Below are 21,779 nucleotides of genomic sequence, written 5' to 3' on the forward strand. Positions count from 1 at the left end.
AGCGTAAATTCACCCACTTGTAATACGGAGATAACAAATGCCAGTGTTACATCCTCTGAAGATAATTAGGTACCTATATAATTTAATAGTATTTTCACATAGTTTTAAAATTTAAATGTTCGTGCTAGTGTTTTTTTAGTTTTTTCTATCTAAACTAGATAATTAAAAAATATATTTCAAAAACACAACACAGGACGTTAATCATGAGTGATTTTTGGAGAGTGTTCAAACTTAAAAAATAAAAATATAGTTCGGCTCATACGGTAATCGTGTATTTTAAATGTATAATAAATTATGCATTGTAGCAGTGTGTGGGTTTTATACAATAGTCGTTATGGTGGTTTTTCACAAGTACCAATACAAACGTTTATGTTGACACTTTTTTAACCCCACCAGCTACTGCCTACTACTATTTAAAGTCTTGAACAATTTAAAATAAAGAAACTTTTAACACACGACTCGACCAACTTCTAAGGTACATAGCAAATAAAATGCATATACCTAGGTATAATATACATAATAATATTATATTGAATATAAATATTTTTATAAATTTATTTGGGTTAAATCGCAAATTGGAGGGTTAAGCTTTCAAGTTTCAACACATAACTGTGCCATACTAATACTGTCACCTCTGATCTCCACCTGCAGTCCACCGATAAAATATAATACTTAATTACACGAAATAAACCGATTTAGAGCAATCGATTTCAGGAGTGTGCGTTTAAATCGAGTCGTTTAAAATGGTTTTAAAAAGTGTGCAAAACAACTGTATAATTATATGGTAAACATTGCGCGACGAACGGTCATAATATAATATAAAATTGTTTTCGTAAAAAGGAAATGATGTTGAAACGACCAAACAAATTGTACCTATAGAGTTACACACACGCGCATAATGAACAGTAATTATTTCTAGTATTAGTATAATATGATATTATAATGTATATTAGTTATTACCCGGAATGAGAATGAAAAGGTTATATATTATGTCACACTATCCGGATTGTTCAGGAGAGCAGTGAGACACACTATATTATATACCTATAGTATAATTATTAATAAGCAATAAATATTCTAAAATATGTATGACGTATGTACATACACTGACATACTGTATATGTATATACTGTGTACAATATAAATATATAACACGGTTCGTTGGGAGTAAAATGTAAAATTGTAGTTATATCAAAGAAATCAATCTTAATTATATACCGATATTTTAACACAACTAAGCCATTGAAAAGTATAACTATACATTTACTATACTAAACATTTTCACTTTTTTATGGACTTGAGGTGTGTGTGTATTGTGCATTTGTGCGTTTAATGTTTTTAGTGATATTAAATTACTAACAATTACCCATATACTAGGTATGAACTCTATATTGTGATAATAAATCAACATCACAATAATGCTAAAACAGTTTATTGTTAAAAATTATTACGAACGCTTCAGTTATTAAAACAATATAAGTATACGACTGTATAAAAGATATTGTATTCTTAAACTTGTCGATTGTTACATATCTGAATAATATAATAACAAAATACAATAAATACTCAAAATTGACTATTTAAACTTCATTAAGTAATGTTTGGTTACTAAGAACTGCCGAATCTAATATGGATTTTTTTTTATTAATAAAAATACTCGCGGCGACATTGGCCATTGGTGAACAAGTTATCTTACAAAGTATACTTAATTCTAATGATTGAGAAATATGAATATTAGCTAGTTTACTATATTATTTAGAACGATATTATGTTAAAACATTTTTATAATTTACAATTTGTTTTGTAGATTTGCTTTTATGATGAAATCGATGACGGCTGAGAGATACTAATAGATGTTCTGGAAGTTTTGCGTTAAAATGGATTTTATTTTAAATAAATAGTTGTGTATTTTACCGTACAAACAGAATACATCGATTTTTAGTCATACTTATCTTGTCTCGGAGTGTGCTCAGGAGGTACATTTAGTGTCGAATTTAGTGAATCACTCGTTACTTAGTGACTTAAACTGATCTCTGGTGCGTGGTTTGCAACGTTCGCATCAAACATTAATACAGTTTAATATGGCATATTAGCTTACTATAACTGTAAATATACATAGCGATAGAAACCTGAAGCATAGAATAGATACGTTCTAATAATAAAAATAGCTCTAAATAGTATATTATAATAATTGATATTATATTATTAAAACACAAGACAAATTATTTAATAATCGTATCCTACGCATGGTTGTACGCGACGTAAAGTCACGAGTTAAGCTTAAAAAGTTGCCTATTTAATACTCCTGAAAACAAACGTCAAGTGTATTATTATTTATTACTGTGCTTAGTTTATTTTCGTATTGATGACACAAATTAAATCATTGAAATAAAATAATATTGCATTTTATAATTAGGTAGGTACTTTGACTTAAACAAGATAGATGACATTTCGTTGAATTTTTGTCAACAATTTTACGATTTATCATTTATGGCACAGTTGTGTAATTGTGCGACAATCAAAATAAACTAGAGTCAAAGTTTAATATATTTAATGATCAAATTAACACGATTCCGTGTTTAAGAATAAAATTGTTTTGGATTGTTACCAACGGCTGAATCTTGTATGTCGGTATATTGTCAACATTGTCTCTTCATATTATTTAACCGAACGGAACTTCTCACTTCCAGCATATTGAATACATAATAATATAAAATATTATGAATTACAATAATATCGATTTTTTCAAAACCATTATTAAGTATTACTCTACGTACTCACTATGAATTTGGAAACAAAACTTGTTTCCGAATAAAATAAATCAATGAAATAAAAAAGTGCTGAAGTTACATAACTGTTTATAAAACTCAAAAATCAAGTAATAATTTCAATAGAGTGAACACAGATATTATTTTGTTATACTAAACCCTGTGCTCAAGGTGACAACCCAAGTTGTCGTTTTAGTATAGTCATTAATTAATCTTATACATTGTATGTTATAATTATTCTAGCTTTACATCATACCTAGTATAATGTATTAATATATATTGACGTTTTGAGTTTTGACTTGATACGACTCTGGAATTGAAGATTAAAGAAGCACAAGATTTATAAAGCTTAGTATAAAATAGGAACTTTTGATAGTTTGATAATAATATGTCTTGCAGCCGTTTTTTGATTTAGAAAAATTAATTATAAACGTTGCAGTAATATTATCACTTATTCAAAAATTAAAATGTATTACTTAATACTATGTTTAACCTAAAGTAAGCTATAACCCTGTCGCTGATGTATATATAAAAAAAAATAATGAAAATAATGACCTCTTGAGTCTCGATCCAGTCCCATCTGGAACTATACAATACACGACTTAAATCTTTTGATGGCAATTTATGTTAACTTAAATCTTATGTGCATAATTACCAGACTAATGTACAATTATGTGTCACATGTTTTCGTTTTATTTTTGTTTGGAGCATCATAATAGTGCTATTAGTGCCAAAAACGTAAAAAAAGATATAGTTCCAATTTTTTAATGAGAACTTTGTACTAAATCTCATACTATATATCTGTATTATTAGTTTCAGGATATAAAAAAAAATACTGTGAAGGGTTTGTGTGCGATGTAGGACTCACTAATTTCCGCCCTCGCGTTACTGTTGGTAATGATGTTATTCTGAAACCGCAATATTGTAGGGGTAAGTATGGCCAATAGTAAGTATATTCATTTAAAACTATAAGTCTGTATTATATATTAAGTCGTATACTTGTATAGCATACATTTTATATTTTGTATAAATGTACTAATAAGTAACCAATTACTCACACGTCGGTCATCGACACGCAACACTTGAACAGATTAAATAAAACAATTGCAACAAATTATCGTAGTAAATCTATGAGTCTATACAAAAAAGTAAATCTTGACCAAGTTTAAAATACGCACCTAACTATGTGTAACATAGGTAAAGTAAATTTTTTTAAAATTTTCTTTTCCTTATTACCGTTCTTGTTTTTTTCTAGTCTGTCAGGAGCTTATGTCTCTAAATATTATGTACCATTTATATTCTATATTATATGCGCTAGCAATGCTCACGTCCTTGAACGTATACAAAAGTTCCTGAAACAAGTATTAAAAGTCCTAGATGCATTCGATTATTCTGCCAGATAAATCGGTTGTTTTGTTTTATCCTCGGTTAATAATTATACTTAAGTTGTATGCCAATTGTTGGCGATCAGCCCATCATAAATAATATTCGTGTTGAGCGCGTATTATTGTTGCTTACATTGATTTTAGTGTACCGCGAGAACGCTTTTCTTACAATATTTGTAATATGTTTAAAAAAAACTTGTTTTAAAAACAAACGTGACCTTGACCATTTCACACATTTATTTTTATTTGTTTGAAATCACGTTTCAAACTTGAATTATTTGTGTTCGAGTGACAGACGTTAGTGCATACAGCATGGCGTAATACCTAGCTAAAGCCAAATAACTAATAAAATAATAAGTAATATTATATAGTTATATTGTACCTAATAAATATATACTTGTAGCTATCAAACACAACAGTATTACACATCACTTTTGAGCATTACAGAACTCGTTCGAGCATTTTTATTAATGTAGTGATTCACTAATGAGCAGTTATATAATATGTTAAATATATTGGAACTTGATTTTATTCGTCTGATTATTACTTGAAAGTTAATAATGACTTCTGAATTCAACGTACAAGGTCTTGACATCAAAGATTCATTTTACTTAAAATTTGACTGTGTAATATCAAGGTTTTTTTAAAAATATTTTCATTGTGGTCAGTACAAATAATCAAGTTAAATTATTGTTACATAAACATATATTTTAATTATCCTATTAAAAATTTTTGTCGAAAAAAAATAATGTTACTTAATATACCTAATATTACAATCTGTATTTTGAAACAACATAATGTTTAATTATTCAGTTCTATTCAGTTCAAATAAATGTTACATTTTCTGTCTTATTAATACAACAATATTATGTACTTATTATATTTATTCTAATTTCTTAGGTATACTACCTACATATATGCAAAATGTATAATATGAAACGTTGAAATAAAGTTTATGATTTATGTTCAAATTATAGAATAAACAACAACCATTTATCTCATAATTTATTCGTTGTTTGATTTATGATACATTTTACAAGTATACAGTGGTGACGTGGTGTATTAGTCTGGAATTCTAGTAGACTTACAAGACCTTGTAAACCTTTTTAGAATCAAAAGTTCTCGATCCACCTTATTGTTTCCTCTACTGCGTTTTGTGGAACATTCGTCCACGCTGTGTCCTTTTCCACGTGAATGACAAAAATAACTACAGACTCAAAATGTCCACCATCAACCACTTCCGGTTAACCAAATTAATTTCGTCGACTATTCAACTAGGTATATAGAACGTATACTATCCTACATAATATTCATGATAGGAAAATATTAATTTTATTGTATAAACATTTAATATTTCTTAAATGTATCGACTCGGAAACGATTTTTTCTACTTATATATTTGTTAGAATTGACTTTCAATTATTTTAAATAATTACTATTGTTATTTTATTTGATTGCTCTATGTATAACCCTCAACCGATCTTTTTTGGTAACGGAAATCTCATTTGTGTTCTCTTATTTTTCTCCTTTTACAACCTATATAATTGGTATGATTTCGCTTCGCTGACCACGAACTTATCATCAGAAGTGTATCATTCGTGTTCATCTATTGCATATATCTTCATTTTGAGCACTTCAAATTAGAAATTGGAAAGATAAATAAGACTAACGATGCGAAGGAGTCTGTGGTTGTTATTTTGACTGTAGATAGTTTGATAGGTTAATGTGAGTATAAACACATACACGCAAAAAGTTCTGGCTGTCAGGTCGTTGACGTGTGGTACAAATGTATATTTGATGTGACTTCTTTCAATATATTTTCGACGTTTTATACGTATCATATAGTAAATACCCAGAATTAATTTTTTTAAGCTAAATAATTGGAAACATACAATAATTACAGTGATTAAATGGGTTGGGTACCTATCCATATTTTAACCTTCCTTTTACATTATATACCCATATTATCCGAACGCGATATACGATCGGCAAATATGAATATTTTATGTAAGTATAGTTTCATTTTTGAGTTCTTCGTTTTTAGTTTTATAATTTTATTTGTATTTGATTGGCTTACGGCCAGTAAAAGTTTTGTCACGCAAAAAATTCAAAAGATAACATTTTAGTTTTTTTTTTTTTTTGCTCGCTTTTGGTCTCGCTTTTGGCGGCATGCGCCTTCGTGTGGTACATTGGCCTTTGATTATATACACAAATCACTGTTGAAGGTCACATTATAAGGCTCGATGTCTCACAAGTATTTTGTAAATGTTTATAGAGATTGATGTCGTAAACATAAGTATAATCTGACGACAATCGTTTTTGTATCCACATCACGTTCTAAATATGTCCCTATACTCCCTTTGAAATGGTTTGTTCCATGACAAAATAGGTATAACCATAACAGTATTTTGATCCCTGATCTTTCAGCTTCACCTATATGGCTATATCGTAATAGTTCTCCACTATTCTTAATGGCTGTTAAATGTCAATCATATACGTAAACTGTACATTATATAACATGGACACAAATCAACTAATCAGAAGTGTGGAGAACTACGAAATGGGTTGGGGGTGAAGGAGATACGCACACTGAAAAAAACTATTACAACTGTGATAGTACTTATCTATTTTTGTCACACCTATTAACGACATACAATATGCTCAAATATCATGTTATATTTTAATGGGTCTATACTACCCTACCGTTTATATTATATGGGATGCGAAATCGTATCGCAAATATGTTTATTTGCAGGACTGAATGAATCTCGTGTATTTGAATTATCACATAGCGCGTATTATATAGAGGATCAGACAATTTGAAGTCGCCAAGCCAAGTTCAATTATTCAGCAAATTATTTTAATATATTATTTCAATTAGACTTAGCCATAAAACTATATCAAAACTTTTAGAGCCGTTTCCTTTTGTACTTATCGTTTATGAAATGCTCGTAAATTCGTTAATAAGATAAATCACTATATTATAGTATACTAGAATTTAGGTTGGTACAGATAATAGGGAGAAGAATACTTTTGTGTGATCCCCCAATATACTCAATCCAAGTATATCTTCGTGGTGACGATTGTGACGAGTACAATATAATTGAGGCTTATATATTTTCACCATGAATTGTATAGTATATTTATACTGTAAAATTAAATATTGAATAACATAAAGACGTAATTACAATTTTATGACGTATATCTACGTATGTTACTATGACAAGATACAAACAATTGTTAATGGATTAATTATAAGAGTTAATAATAAATAAATGTATTGAGTGTCGGCTCATGAAATATGAGCTATATCGAAATTAAAATTGTCTCCATCATCCATATCTATAATTAAAATATATTTATATATTATGTAGGTATATATATATTAATATACATATGTGTAGAACGTGAAACGTAATATTTGTTTGTAATAATTAATAAATAACGATGTAACCATGTGACCATTGACTGGGTGCGGTTTGGGTTAAATTTTTCAAAATTTGCATATCTATTTAACTTTTTCTTAATTTTTCTTATAAAATAAGTTCGTTTTATAAAAATATTAAATTTGCGTTCGTTTTAATGATACCTGGAATTTCAGACCAATTTAAATCAGGTTGAAATCATTCAAGTGGTCTGGAGTGTTCAAAAAAAGATAGTTTCATCATCGAAATCTATTTGTTGCTGATTATTTTGTTCATTATAATTATAATAGTTTGTATTTTGTTTAAAGTTTTTTTCCTAACTGAGGATTTTCCGGTGGGAAAATACTGAAATCACTTTAGTACGACTTTATCATTTTGTTTGCGAAAAACCGACGTACGCAACGATTCATTCGGTGCATAAAAACTAGTCGTCATAAGTCTACACCAACATACTCAAATATTTGACCCTGAAGTTTGTGAGCTGTCGTATAGAAAATGCTAGTCTAACGGAAATTGATGTCTTTCAAGGTTACCTTTGTCAGGGTCTTAACCGATTTTCGGGATGTTCACCTATTTTTAGAAATTTTCTTCATTTACTTTATTAGCTTTAATATAATATTATTGCATTATAAACTATTACAACTCAACTAAACAAACTAAACAATACAACTTATTTATAATTATAATCAATCTGATACCGTTACATTGTCCTTCTGAAATATCTAAGTCATTTATGTGTCGCCGAATATATTACCACCGAATTCGTGGTACAGTCAATTACGTGTTGACATAGTGCACCCGTTTCGTGTATATTAATTATACCATATTATTATAATATAATAATTATTTACTACGAGTATAATATTTTTTAATTATTTATTTTACTCCTTTATTTATGGTGTCTGTCACGGCATAACCAAGCGTAATTACATTATTTTCAAAATAGACTTTTTTTTATCACTTAAATAGAAACGCAATAATTATATGTTTCGAATATTTTATGATCTCCGGAGTAACTAAACGACTGCGATAACAATATTTCAGATTTTCAAGTAAATTTTCAAAATATCGAGCATTGTAACCCAACAACTTGAATTTTCCCGAAATTCCTTTTATAAACCCATAAAATAGTGAAGGAATTTCGACAAATTCTATGGCGTCGCTGTTGAGCAAAAATGTACAGGTATACGCCACGCTGTTATCACTCAGTATTAGTCTAGTATTGTTTGCAGGATGTGTGAAGCAGCTTGTGAAATATATTATATATTATTTTTTTTTCTAAAGAACAATGATCAATCCGGGAGAACGGTCTGCTGCCAGGATACTGTGTATTTTCCGTCTGCGAAAATCCCAACAGCGTGGTGGTGGAAACCCGTTCGACGACGTCAACGCCAGGTATGGTTATATTATTATACGGATATATATATATATATGCGAGCAGCGGACTACGATTATATCGTTCCGATGACAGAATGAAAAAAAAATAAGCCCATAAAGACTTATCAATATCATAAGAACCGCAGTTAACATAACCTAGGTATATGGGTACATGCAGCGAATGATTATGTACGAGACCAATCGCTGCAAAACTTCCGCCGCCCGTGAACCGTTTTTTTTTTTACTCTTTTCCCCGCCAGAACGAGCCGCCGCCGCGCCGCCCGACGTTTCCTGTAGCGTGCATCGGCGGCGCGCTCGGCGGCAGTGGCGGCGCGTGGAGGTTTTTCGTTTTTTAAACGTTTGACCGCCGTCGGTCCGAGAACACGGCCGTCAACGCGTCGCCCGTCCTCGCGCGTATTATATTTTTATATAATATAATTATTATCATTTTTATTATTGTTATTGTATCATTATTGTATACAATATTTAATACTGTTTGTTTTTCGCCGCCGCCGCCACCGCCGTTTATACGCGTAGTGAGCTTTTAATATTAATATTATTATTTTTTGTCACGACGATAAAACATATTATTGAAATAATAATAATAATAATAATAATAATACGTTCCGAGGGCGAGCATAATCGTTTCGATCACGTGTTTATTTTTTTCGTATGATTTTAAGACGATATTGTTTTTGTTTGCCCGTCGTTCGAGACCCACACAAGACTGAAGTCTGCAACACGCCGAATTTTCGGTATTATAATAATACAATATTATTATCTACATCACTTGCTCGTAGATGTATGCGTAGTATATAGCACCAGACAAAATTCTCGACGATCGTAACCGACCGCCACTATCAGAAAAACGGACCGTGACAACGGAGGGCGTTATATTTCGTAAGTTGCATTGCAGTTATTGATTATTGTTAATTTATCTTCCACTCGTGTCTATAGTGCCTGTAATCCATAGAGCCGAGGGCAGATAGGCCATTTTTTGGCTTATTGGGAAATTTTAAAAATGGGCCCAACATGTGAAAAATCCGTCAATGAGTCATTTCGTCAAACGATAAAAAAAGGGCTCCATCGTACAAATATTATTATTTTACTAAATTTTTTTTTTCGGGGGGGGGGGGGGTTTGCGGGGACTCGGTGATATAAGGATATTCTTGTCTTAAGGCTCAAAAATTCAATACATTTAAATATCGTTTACTTACGTATTTTGTCATTGTCGAAGAAGTTCGGCAACTTTGGTAGGAAGTTATGGTTTAAATTATTCAAATTTATTTAGTAGTGCCTTTGAAATGATTACCTCTGGATGCCCTTGGGTGTACATAGTTATTGCTTTATAGGTACCCCCATCTACTTAAACTGCAGTATTGATACTTTGATGCATTTGAATAACTATCTGAAGTTAATTACACGCATAACTGCATTTGTCATTGTGTACGACCATACAATGATAATCATTTAATCATGATATTATATAATATTCTTAGTGATACTGCGTATATAATGTGTAGGATAATATTATGAAATATTCACTATATTATGTCTATAATATTGTCGTTTCTACCTGTGTTTCAAATTTACAATTTATTTAAAAAAAAAAGCGTAATATTAATATCACGGCGTATCTATAAAATATAATCATCGATAAAGTGTGTGTGCCATAATAATTATTATGAACGATGTTTTCTTTTGAATTGATCCAAACCAATAAAAATAAAAAATGTATAATATTACCTATATAAATTATGTGATATTCAAAATCATTGCCACAAACGTAGTGGTTATAATATTAGCATTGACTTTAAATGATGAAATTGTATTATTATATTTTGATACTTTTTGAGATATTTTTTTTTATTTTTTTTATTTTTTTATAATCATTTGACATTGCATTATAATATAAAGGTAGGTAAAATAATTATTAAATTGAATAAAACAAATCTTAGCAATCTATAATAGCTAAACCTATTTGCTTTGTGCATTTTATATTTCCGCACTACAATTAGGGGCAGTGGCGTGTGTTACATTGGGTCCAAGTGTTGCTCAGGCAACACCTTAAATATGTGTGGGTTAGATTGATAGAAGAAAAATAGGATATTATATAGGACGGTATAACAGTATAATGAGGGGTAGGTCACCTAAAGTTATTTGAGCAACACCTATTTTGTTTGTGATACACGCCACTGATTGGGGGTGTGATGAGCGAGGGAATGATTTTCGTCGGTAAAGTACTATAAAATGTCGTTGGCCTCGCGTTGCCGAGGGATGTTTGCTCCCTCTCGATGTTTATATGTTGTATTACGTATTGTGCATATTTTACATAAATCTATTTGGACCAGATCGCTGGTTTTTGTTTTTACCCATAATATATATAGGTACACACGACTGACTAACTACGACTTACCTCTAGTCTCTACTATTGTACATAGTCAATAGAAAATATAATTACGAAAGTCTGACTTATTATTGACGATTTGAAGCCTAAGGTCAGAGTGCAGTTATTATATCATATTACTTATACTAACATCGTTTCGTCGCGTTTTGGTTTGAATCTCATGATCGCATTGATTTAGAAGCTGAAATACATCTGATCTTTGTTTATTTCAATGAATGAATTACAAATAGCAGTGAATGAATTACAAATAGTATGTGCATTAAATTATAAATTCGTGAAACACAATCATTATGTAGGTATTTAAATTTTGAAAACTACAATAATTCAACATTCAATGACAAAATACAAAACTCTTCAATTGTAGACACCTAATTTAAATTCATGAATTGGTTTGTTTATATTTACTTTATACTGTATAAGCTTCAAACATGTTAACTAAACAAACCAAACTACGAGTACCTATTTTGTTTTTGTTTTGAATAATTGTACCTATAATATTATGTAAATTTATAATCATATACATTTAAGAAATTACTGTAATTATTATTGATTAGTATTCATTAATCAAGTTAACAGATTAAAATAATATTTTTGTTTATACAGGGTGCTTCAGGTTGTTCCATAATAACTTCAATAGAATGATCTCAGATCAGAGAGTGATATCGAAATCGTATTAAGTATTTTGCGACTCCGGGGTCTTAAGAGTTACAACCACGAAACTTGAAGTGTCAGGAAACTTATTTTTGAGTAAACTAAAACGTGAGGACTTATTATAAAGGAATTAAAAACTAAAAATGATATATTCTTAAATATATGTGTAAAAATTGAGAATAAAATACAGTATAAATATGCCCCTGCAAATCTCGAAATCGCTTTTCATATTTTGTTTCCATTCACTGACATGAGACCATTTTGTTTGTATGAAACAACTCAACACACTCTGTATAATTAGTATTAGTACGTCCTATTAAGATGCACGATTTACGAGGTACCGACCTCAGTGGTTAAATTTTAAACAGAACTTAATTGGCTAGAAAACCAATTTTTGAGTTTTAGAATTTGTACTCACAATAAATTATTGAAGTAGAAAGTATTACGAATTGGACACCCATCACGCTGCAGAATTGTGTGCACTATATTATTTCTATTACGATAAATCAGTTTGACAACAGACAAATCATTTCACTTCGATACGCTATTATAAAATGATTTTAAAAGTACTGTGCGAATTGGGCAGTAGATACATAATATACTTCTGTCATATATTATGTATGAGCAAAAGTGGTATAAAATGTAAATGCGATACATCGATTTAAAAAAAATTTATTTAAATTAATTATTTAAACAATAATATGGTAGGTAGGTAACAAATTCTTTTGTACGAAATTAAAAATTGATATTGTCAGTAAAAAAAAAAAATATACTTAAATTATTCGAATGTTAGACATTATGGGTATATAATAATTCGTAACAATAATATTATAGTGCTGGGCATTTTGAACAACAGTAATAAAATTACGGTCGATATTTAACGTAAATCGAGCGTATATAACCATCATAGGTTTATGAGTTGTGCAATTTATCGTAGGTAAATCGTAAGTAAATAATAATATTACATCATAATATAATGTCATTAGGTGATTTTTTTAATTGCATTTTTTCGGTCGATAACACTACCTACTCTACGCGTATACAAACGAACAGAGATTCATAATAATGTAATATATTATGACGATTCCGTACCACTTGGTCGCGGTATTTTATGCGGAGAAATAGATTTGGCAGGCTGACAAGACTATACCGAAATTATTATAATATCACAATGATTATGGCCCACGATAGTGTATTTTGCCACGAAGGATTTGTGTGTGACGCGTGCGGCCTCAGATTTTTTTTTAAATATTTCATTTTGAAATTTGTAATCGTGTATGGCGATTAACACGTCGATATAATTTTTTCATATAATCCTTTACTCATGACAATCTGACCATCGACATTTCAATTTTCAACGCACTATATACGTATAGTGCTTAATGCTCATATACACACAACCAATTATATCGACACGTCATGTCTGCACATTTCACATTACCGACGACGACACGCACACGCGAATAATATTATACGATTATTATATAGGTATGACTGACTGTGTGTGTGTGTATAGATTGTTATTTTACTTAGAGTTCTAGTAGTAGACAGTAGTAAGTATATTGTTATTACTTATTATTATTTTGCTGTAAATAGTAATTATTATAATATTATAAATGTTTCACAGTACATGGTCGAAAAATAATGTGTATACATTATAATGTAGAAATATTAATTTATGATGCTTAACTATTAATTAACATATCTAAGATTAAATACAATTATAAAACATTTAAAAAATAATTTTGTTCATCCCAAACTATGTGTGTGTTTGGAGGAAAATAGTTTTAGCTTTTTTTTATGAAGGTATTATGTATAAAATAACGATAGCTGCAGTATCGAGTTCATAATTCATAATATATACATTTCGTTATTTAAAATTCTCTACATACCTTTATATATATACTGCAGTATACATGATAATGTGATACATAAAATAAGTATAGACAGCTGGCCACTCTTAAAGGTCATTATAATTGTTTCGTTTGACCTAAAAATGCTTTGGATTTATATACAGTATTAATAGGTAGATGATTTCTTGGTATAGGTATACCTTTTTTCTTTCAAACATGAATATAATATATTGTTATTACGATAGACGTAAATAAAAACTTAAACACCATAAAATATATAGCAAACATTTACTTATATATATATTATATACTTGATATACAAAGCGATAAAAATCGGTAATTAATAGTTGGTAGAAAAAGAAAGCTTGTATAATTCTGTTATCCATTTCCTTCTAAAATAAAAATAATATAACCCTACTGCCCATTAAGTGGATCGACCACTGTTCATTATTGACGTTTTGGGAGATTGAAATCCCTGGCCCTAAGAACCTGTGGCAGTGTTATTTGGTTTTAGTGTATAGTTAATGTATTAACATTTGCAGTGTTATTTGATACTTTTCATTTATAACCCCATAAAGAAATTTTATAAAAGCAATATAATGCCTTTAATAGTACTGACATAAAAAAACTTAAAATGTAATCAAATAAAACAGAACAAAAAATCAAAAAGTAAGCAGTGCTGTAAGATTTTTGTAAAAATTTGTTTTGAAAATAATGTTGTGATGATTTAACTAAAAAAATTTGTATACACTTTGTATTGCTATAGTAAATTATTATCTATTGATTAGTTTGGTTAGGTTACCAAAATAAATGCCTACCTATTTACTATTTAGTTTAAACGTGTTTGATACATTTGTAATAATACCCAAAAATTGGAATCAATCTGTAACAGGTGATAGTTCATTTCAGGTACTATGAATTGTCTAATCATCTATCTGTATTATGTTATTATATATTTGTAATTAATATTGTTCAAGAATAAGTTCATATCACCGTCTATTTCTAATTCTCAGGAGAAATATATTATTTATTAATTATAATTAATTATTGAGTACCTTAAAAGGTCTATACATATTACACACGAAACTTCTTCTTAGTGTACATCAGCCATATTAAGACCATTAATTAAGACCGATTTTCCTTATCAGCTACTCGTGTTTCCAGTCAGGTCTTCCATTCAGGAACTCAACACCGTTTTTAATTATATAATTCCATCTCAAAAGACGTCTCCCAGGGATGACCTTTTTCCTACCACAAGATTCTTCTCCATAGTCATACGTAAAAGTTGGCCTCCCTTCTTTACACATGTCCTGCCCACTGCAGTTATCTTCGGGTCCTGATTGTGTTCAATTCAAATGAAATAATGAAGGTTACATCTAAGTACGGACTCGATGAAGGGGTAGGCAATAATCGATTCTTCTTTAAGTTAGTTCAAGTATGTTTTTATTAATCATAAAAAATTCTTAAATATCAAGATGTTAATTACACCTATAATAAAACGGTTCGGTATTTGACATTAAAAAACAAAAAAAAAAAACAAACTAAAAACATTAAAGGTCAGAAAAACTAAGTAGTTCAAGTGGTTGTGCATAACGGGTGTGCAATTTTTGAAAACAATAACCACCCGGCTATTTATAATTTTATATTTTGAAACCAAGTTAGTTCTCCATAATAATTCAAAATGTATTGTAATGAGCGTCTAAAATATTTATAAAGGGGGAGGGGGTGGCATGGAAGCCATCAGGAAAATGCATTCATACCTTCTAAATTTATGCTGTATTAATCTGTTCATCTAGAAGCGTTAAATGCTCATAAATTAACTTTTAGTTTAATATTTTATAGTGCCTATGTACAATTAATATTCAGTTAAAAATCTAAATGTCAACGATAAAGTGATAAAATTTAAGGCAGTTTTAATTTTTATACAATACAAATGTATATTGTATACAATACTATACTGTAAAATTAATTATTCACTACTATTTACACACTATAAAATTGACCAACACAAAATAAATATACTCGACATTTTCGACTCCGTCCAAATTATTATTTTTTACTATTTATTATTAAAATAACACATGGCAGTCGGTAGTCACCATCACCATAAGCGAATGCAAACATACAATTAGGTATTAACAGTCATATTCTGATATATCTACAGTAAAGTACAACTCAAAATATATAATTACAATTTATTTTAGATTTGTAAACCAAATGTTTACATTTATTGATAAAAAAACTCCTGCACTAGTGCTCAAACCAATTGGGCATGAAAAACTTATCCATAAGAAAATCAAACCTCACAGGGCTTCCTTGCAGGAGACCTAATATCGCAATAAGGTTCCCCCGACTTGCAGGTTACACAACTTACACTGAGCACTATGCACAGTCACAGCACACACAGCACACAGACTGTTATGAAAGCTTACTACATGTAGATGCATATTAAAAAAAATGACTTGGAGACTTGTGGGCATAAGTCGGGTTCAGGAGATCAAAGGAGACGATTTGAATTTTTAAGTCTTTGGAATGTAAGTCTCCGCTGCAGAGTACTGAGTGCGACATACTAGTCATGCAAAGGATTAAGGAAAATCGTACCTAGGGCTCAGTGGAGGTAATACACCGGTGTGCGTGTCGTATATTTTTTCATACGTTTTTCATGCAATAAACGATGCTGCAGGTGGGCCAAATAATATGAAAACATTTCAGCAACCATGCGGCGGTACCATACACAATACACACACACACACACAAAGTACATAGGTACATCACAAATAGTTTTCGAATACAAATTGTTTTTCAATCTATATAGAGAAAAAAGACTTTCCAATCTGCATTCGATATTCAATCATTAGAGATAATAAGGAAACGAGTGTGGCACGAAAATTCAGTATAAAAATATAAGTACTTACAATGCAGGTGCTGTAAAAATAGCCTGCGTGTATTAATTATTAATTTTTATTTTTTATTGTTTCAGCATCAACTACAAGGTTATTAGCTCATACTAATTATTAAATAGTCGGACTTAGATTATTTACATACACGGAGTGATATTTAGGTACATTATATTTTGGTATCTGAATATAGTGAGATGAAATTTAATGACTATTCCGATACTGTATGAAATGCAGTACTATACATAAATTTGAATTTTTTATTTACTATATAATATATCATCATATTATCGAAAAAGAAAATACGCAGCTCAAAATATATTTATGCTCTACAAAGTACATCTATAATTTTTCAATAAACATAAGTATAAAAAAAATCAAGGCGACAGCTCACAGTTTTAATCTAAATGTATAGATACGTATGAATTGATTTTCTTATATATATTTTAGATCCAATAATATCGATTACTTGTAAATTTGCTATCGTATAATGTACAATTACTAATGAATAATGATCATTATTGCGGCTCATAAACTCTTGCGCCGCGTGTACATTTTTGTTAACATTCCAATACACCAGCGCGGATTAAAAAGAGGCAAATAATATTGAACTTTACCTTTTCTATGTCATACTCATAAGCGAATGCTTGTCTTTATTCATCGAAACCGGATTGTAAACAAATTGGAAACATTAACTCAAATCTCAAATATAGTTTCAAGACGATCCTTTATTGACCTTTATGTCAAACCCATTTTCATTTATTTATTTAAATTACTGTATTACAATCAATTAAACTTAAACAGTGAGGGACATTGATGAGACAAACTTTGTATGTCAAATAACAAAAAAAAAAAATTTCATTTGATAAGAATAATGTGTAAGTATAAACATATACGTATTATACACGCTCAAACGGCTTTATACATAAACACATAATCACAATCACGAACCATTTTGTTATACTTGGTGTGGCGATGACAGCCTTGAATGGTATTATATTATATTATAGAAGAGTCCGTTGTTTTTATTTCGAATAAAAATTTAAAAAAAAACCGTTTCTGGCCATTAAATATATTATGTTAACAAACACCAATACGTGTTAAATCTAAATTAATATCGTAATAGAATTTACAACATGAATAATATTAAGCACTAACTACCTATGTATATAATGTTATGCATAGAAAAATAAAATATTCCCTCTAATTGTTTAATGGCGTATTAACGTTATGATTAATTATATCACGCAATGCATTTATAAAAAGTGGGTTGGTAAATGCACTTTTTGCATACATCATTTTTTTTCAATCGTAAAAAAACGTGAACCTTATTTTATGACAATGTGTGGTCCAGTGAGGTGGTAATGAATTTTTTTCCAATTTCGAAAAGTTTCTTTTATTATTTAAGTTCATATTAAATTGCAGATATACAATATACTACAGCATGTTATCTTTATTGTTTTATCTTATTATTAAGTTCAACTCGTTCTAAAACATGAACGGAACTGTTTTTTGTTTTGTGTTTCAAACGTTTGCCAAGGGAGAATCATATATCAGTGCCTATATAAAAAATATTGTAGGGTTATCGTCACACCGTGGTATATTATGTTATGACTTATGAGTCTCGAGAATGTTTGCGTGAGCCATGTAATAATGTGTGTTTATTCCAAAATCCCTAGCCAGCGGTGTTCATTACAATATTTTTCTTAGGAATCTCATGAGGTTATTAGGTTATCGATGGATCGAATTTACTATAGCCGATTCTGTGACGTACAGAAATCGTTACGACTTTATCGATTAGAATTGAAATCGACACCGCAGGCTGCAGTGCCTGGTAACAGAGTATTATAATACAATACACGTTTATATATAGCCATTTAAATGACAAAGAACATATTTTATTTAGAAAAAAAAAAATTGCCTACCTACGCTTTTAAAATATAAAATATTGATAAATAGAGCATTGAAGTTTTGTTTTTTTTATATGAAAACGCTTTTTTTTTTGTTATTTAGGTATTCCATTCACGCGACTACATGAATAAACGATTTTTGTCGTTAAGTATCAAATATCGCATATTTTAATATGTTACTTAGGTCTATTCATAAAAATGTATGGAACACAGATACGATCATATTATGATAATGTTCCATATTACTCATATAGTCATATAACATATTAATGCGTATCGTTTGGACGACATTTTACACAAAATTGAAAACTAGGTACTAATAAAAATTAGTGAACCAGGATATAATATAATGCACATTCGCGTATGTGGGAAGGTTGAGAGTAATGGCATTTAAAAGTTTTTATGATGCTGCAGTATTGTTTATAGTATATTATTCATCCTCGGGGAATCTAAAAAGCCTATAGCAAATAGTGTTTGTTTCGAAGTATAAAGTATCGAAAGCCAAGAATTAAAATAAAAAAGGTAAAATATTTCGGTTTATATTTACTTAATAATCTTAATAATACAATAAACTTATAATATGCAAGTTGAGTTAGTTCCACGATGTTTTTCATACATATTTAATGCTTATAAAAACATGCATTATTGTTTATTTTAGTCAATAAAAAAACCATATTATAAATTATGATTAAAAAAAATATGAATAATTGTAAATAATAATCATGGGAGGTTCTATGTATTCAACAGTTATTTTGGAATGAGTCTGTGAATTAGTATATACTTGTTGTCTTTCTGTGTCCGAAAATGAAGAGAAATCTGAGTGTAAGCCATAACAAAGATTGCAATGGTTCTTCAGATTTATTCTGTTTATCGACAAGAAAGAAAAATCGATGCACTAGAGCCAATCACTGCAGTAGCTGCAGACTGCAGTGAAAGAGGTCTTACAATGCATCAACACGGGACTGTACAATAGTGTATATAATTAAATTGTTCAACATTTTTTTACCAGTATTTCGTCGTCCATAAAAATATATAAGTCTTCAGAAAGTAGTGACAAACACAGAATATTATTAATATGCGACGATATAATATTACGCACGCGATTATCGTAAAATGTTTCGATGACCGCGCACGCATTATGGCTGTATATGTATTATATATGTATTACATTATTATTATATAATATTATTGTCTTCTGGGTCACGGGCACTGCACGCACACACTATATATGGGCATAGTAAAAATGCATATCATTATATTATAACATTTCATTGATATTATGATTATTCTAGGGGTGGTTTTTTTCTTTTCGAAAACGAAAATAGCCCGAGGGGCCTTGTCGTGCCCCATCGCCGACAATCGTAAAACACATTTAACGCTTGATCGTCGCCGGGAATAACGTTCCGTGGTAGAATATAACGAGCTGCACACAACATAGGTATTATTACATTGTTTGGTAAGTGCTGTGTAGAGGTTATGTCATTATATTCGAAAGACACACGATATTAAACTTTACTGCACTATACCTTCCTACCTATATATATATATATATATTATATCTACAGTAAACACCGTGAGTTATATCGAAGTATTATTGTATATATGGTGTGTACAAAATATTATATTATGGTGTATAATAAGTATATAGGGCCTTATCATTCGCGTGTCGCACAACACACGTTCCGTTTCCGGAAAAATAATATAGCGAAGAAGTAAAATATTATATTTTTAGGTATAGGTATATAGTCGTCGCGTAAGTATAGCTCCATAGGTAGGTATAAAGGCGATAATAGTATAATAATACAATATTATGTTACGCTATTTTATAAAATATTTGATTATTCCTGAATGTGATCAAATTTTTTGATATGAAAAAAAAAAGTTTATGTCCATACTGAACTAAGTATTCTCAATCGGGGAATTCTGTATAGACATAGTATTAATGTAATTTGACCGTAAATGCTTTAATGTCTAAAGTATTATAATTTATAGTTATATTTCTATAGTCTATGTACTGCTCTATAGTTGTGTATATAGTTATGTATAGGGCCAACAATTATATGCCCTAAAAATCTATAAAATATGTATGCAGTTATGCCCTAAAAATTACCAAAATATGCCCTTAAAATATGCTCTAAAAAAAATGTTATTGTAAAAAAATGATTAAATGATTAATTTTTTTTATGTATTATACAATTTATACTATAATAATACAATATTATTATTTATTGCCAATGAATAATGATTCACAAAAATGTGTGATATTAAAAAATATTTAAAATTAAAAAATTAAAATTAACGAAAATAGGTATTTTGTAATTTATTTAATGGTATATTGGCTGCTAACAACGTTTTGCACAAATCTTTATTGAAAGAATTAATTTTAGATGTAGTAGATAAAAGTTGTTGAGTCTTTTGTTGTTGGTCGCCGAGTCGTTGAATACCACGTGAGTGCTTAGACGTTTTAAGATGTTGTAAAACTGTAAATAGTTTTTCACATGTAACCTTTGCCTCACATATTTTACAAAACAATATATTCCCATCCGAAGAAAATATATTTTCTCCAAATTCAGAGATGTAACTATTGATACGACTAGTGATGGAAGTTCTAACTTTCGGCATTTTAAAACGGTCGATTTAATAACGCACCACACGAGTATAAAGACCGACTGACGACTGTAATAGGTGCGATAAAATATAATATGATATTTATCTCTATGCGATACTGTTACCGATATACGGACATATAATTGTTGACCCTAATAATTAGTGATTAAGATTAGATTACCACTTTTCATAAATGAGCTGAAATACCAATAATAAGATATATGAGTGAAACAAATTAATATTTTGTAATTCCCGAGTTTTTAAGATCTTAAATATGCTCCAAAAATATACTAAATGATAAAATATGCCCTAAAAATGCAAAAATACCATAATATGCAAAAATATGCGAAATAAAATTTTGTATACAGCATCGTTAGGTTATAAAACACATTTTGGTATAAACTAGCTATTTTTTTGACCAACCAATAAAAATATGCAAATGCATACAAGTGTTGGCCCTAGTTATGTAGGTATTTAATTTCACGAATTTCATACTTTA

At 29.7% G+C, this 21,779-nt stretch overlaps 1 protein-coding gene across 2 annotated transcripts in view; it reads left to right on the forward strand.

Moving 5' to 3' along the window:
* The first annotated feature begins 9,496 nt into the window (after positions 1-9,496).
* The window catches only part of LOC111029630 (serine/threonine-protein kinase NIM1-like), a 48,514-nt gene continuing 36,231 nt past the window's right edge, over positions 9,497-21,779 (forward strand). The window contains exon 1 of one of the 2 annotated variants that reach the window (XM_022308720.1): positions 9,497-9,855. The gene's annotated coding sequence lies outside the window, so the exon portion shown is untranslated. The remainder of the gene's footprint in view (positions 9,856-21,779) is intronic. The other variant, XM_022308718.1, reaches the window with a different exon arrangement.

This window comes from Myzus persicae, unplaced genomic scaffold (assembly GCF_001856785.1).
Source record: "Myzus persicae strain clone G006 unplaced genomic scaffold, MPER_G0061.0, whole genome shotgun sequence".
Lineage (NCBI taxonomy): Eukaryota > Metazoa > Arthropoda > Insecta > Hemiptera > Aphididae > Myzus > Myzus persicae.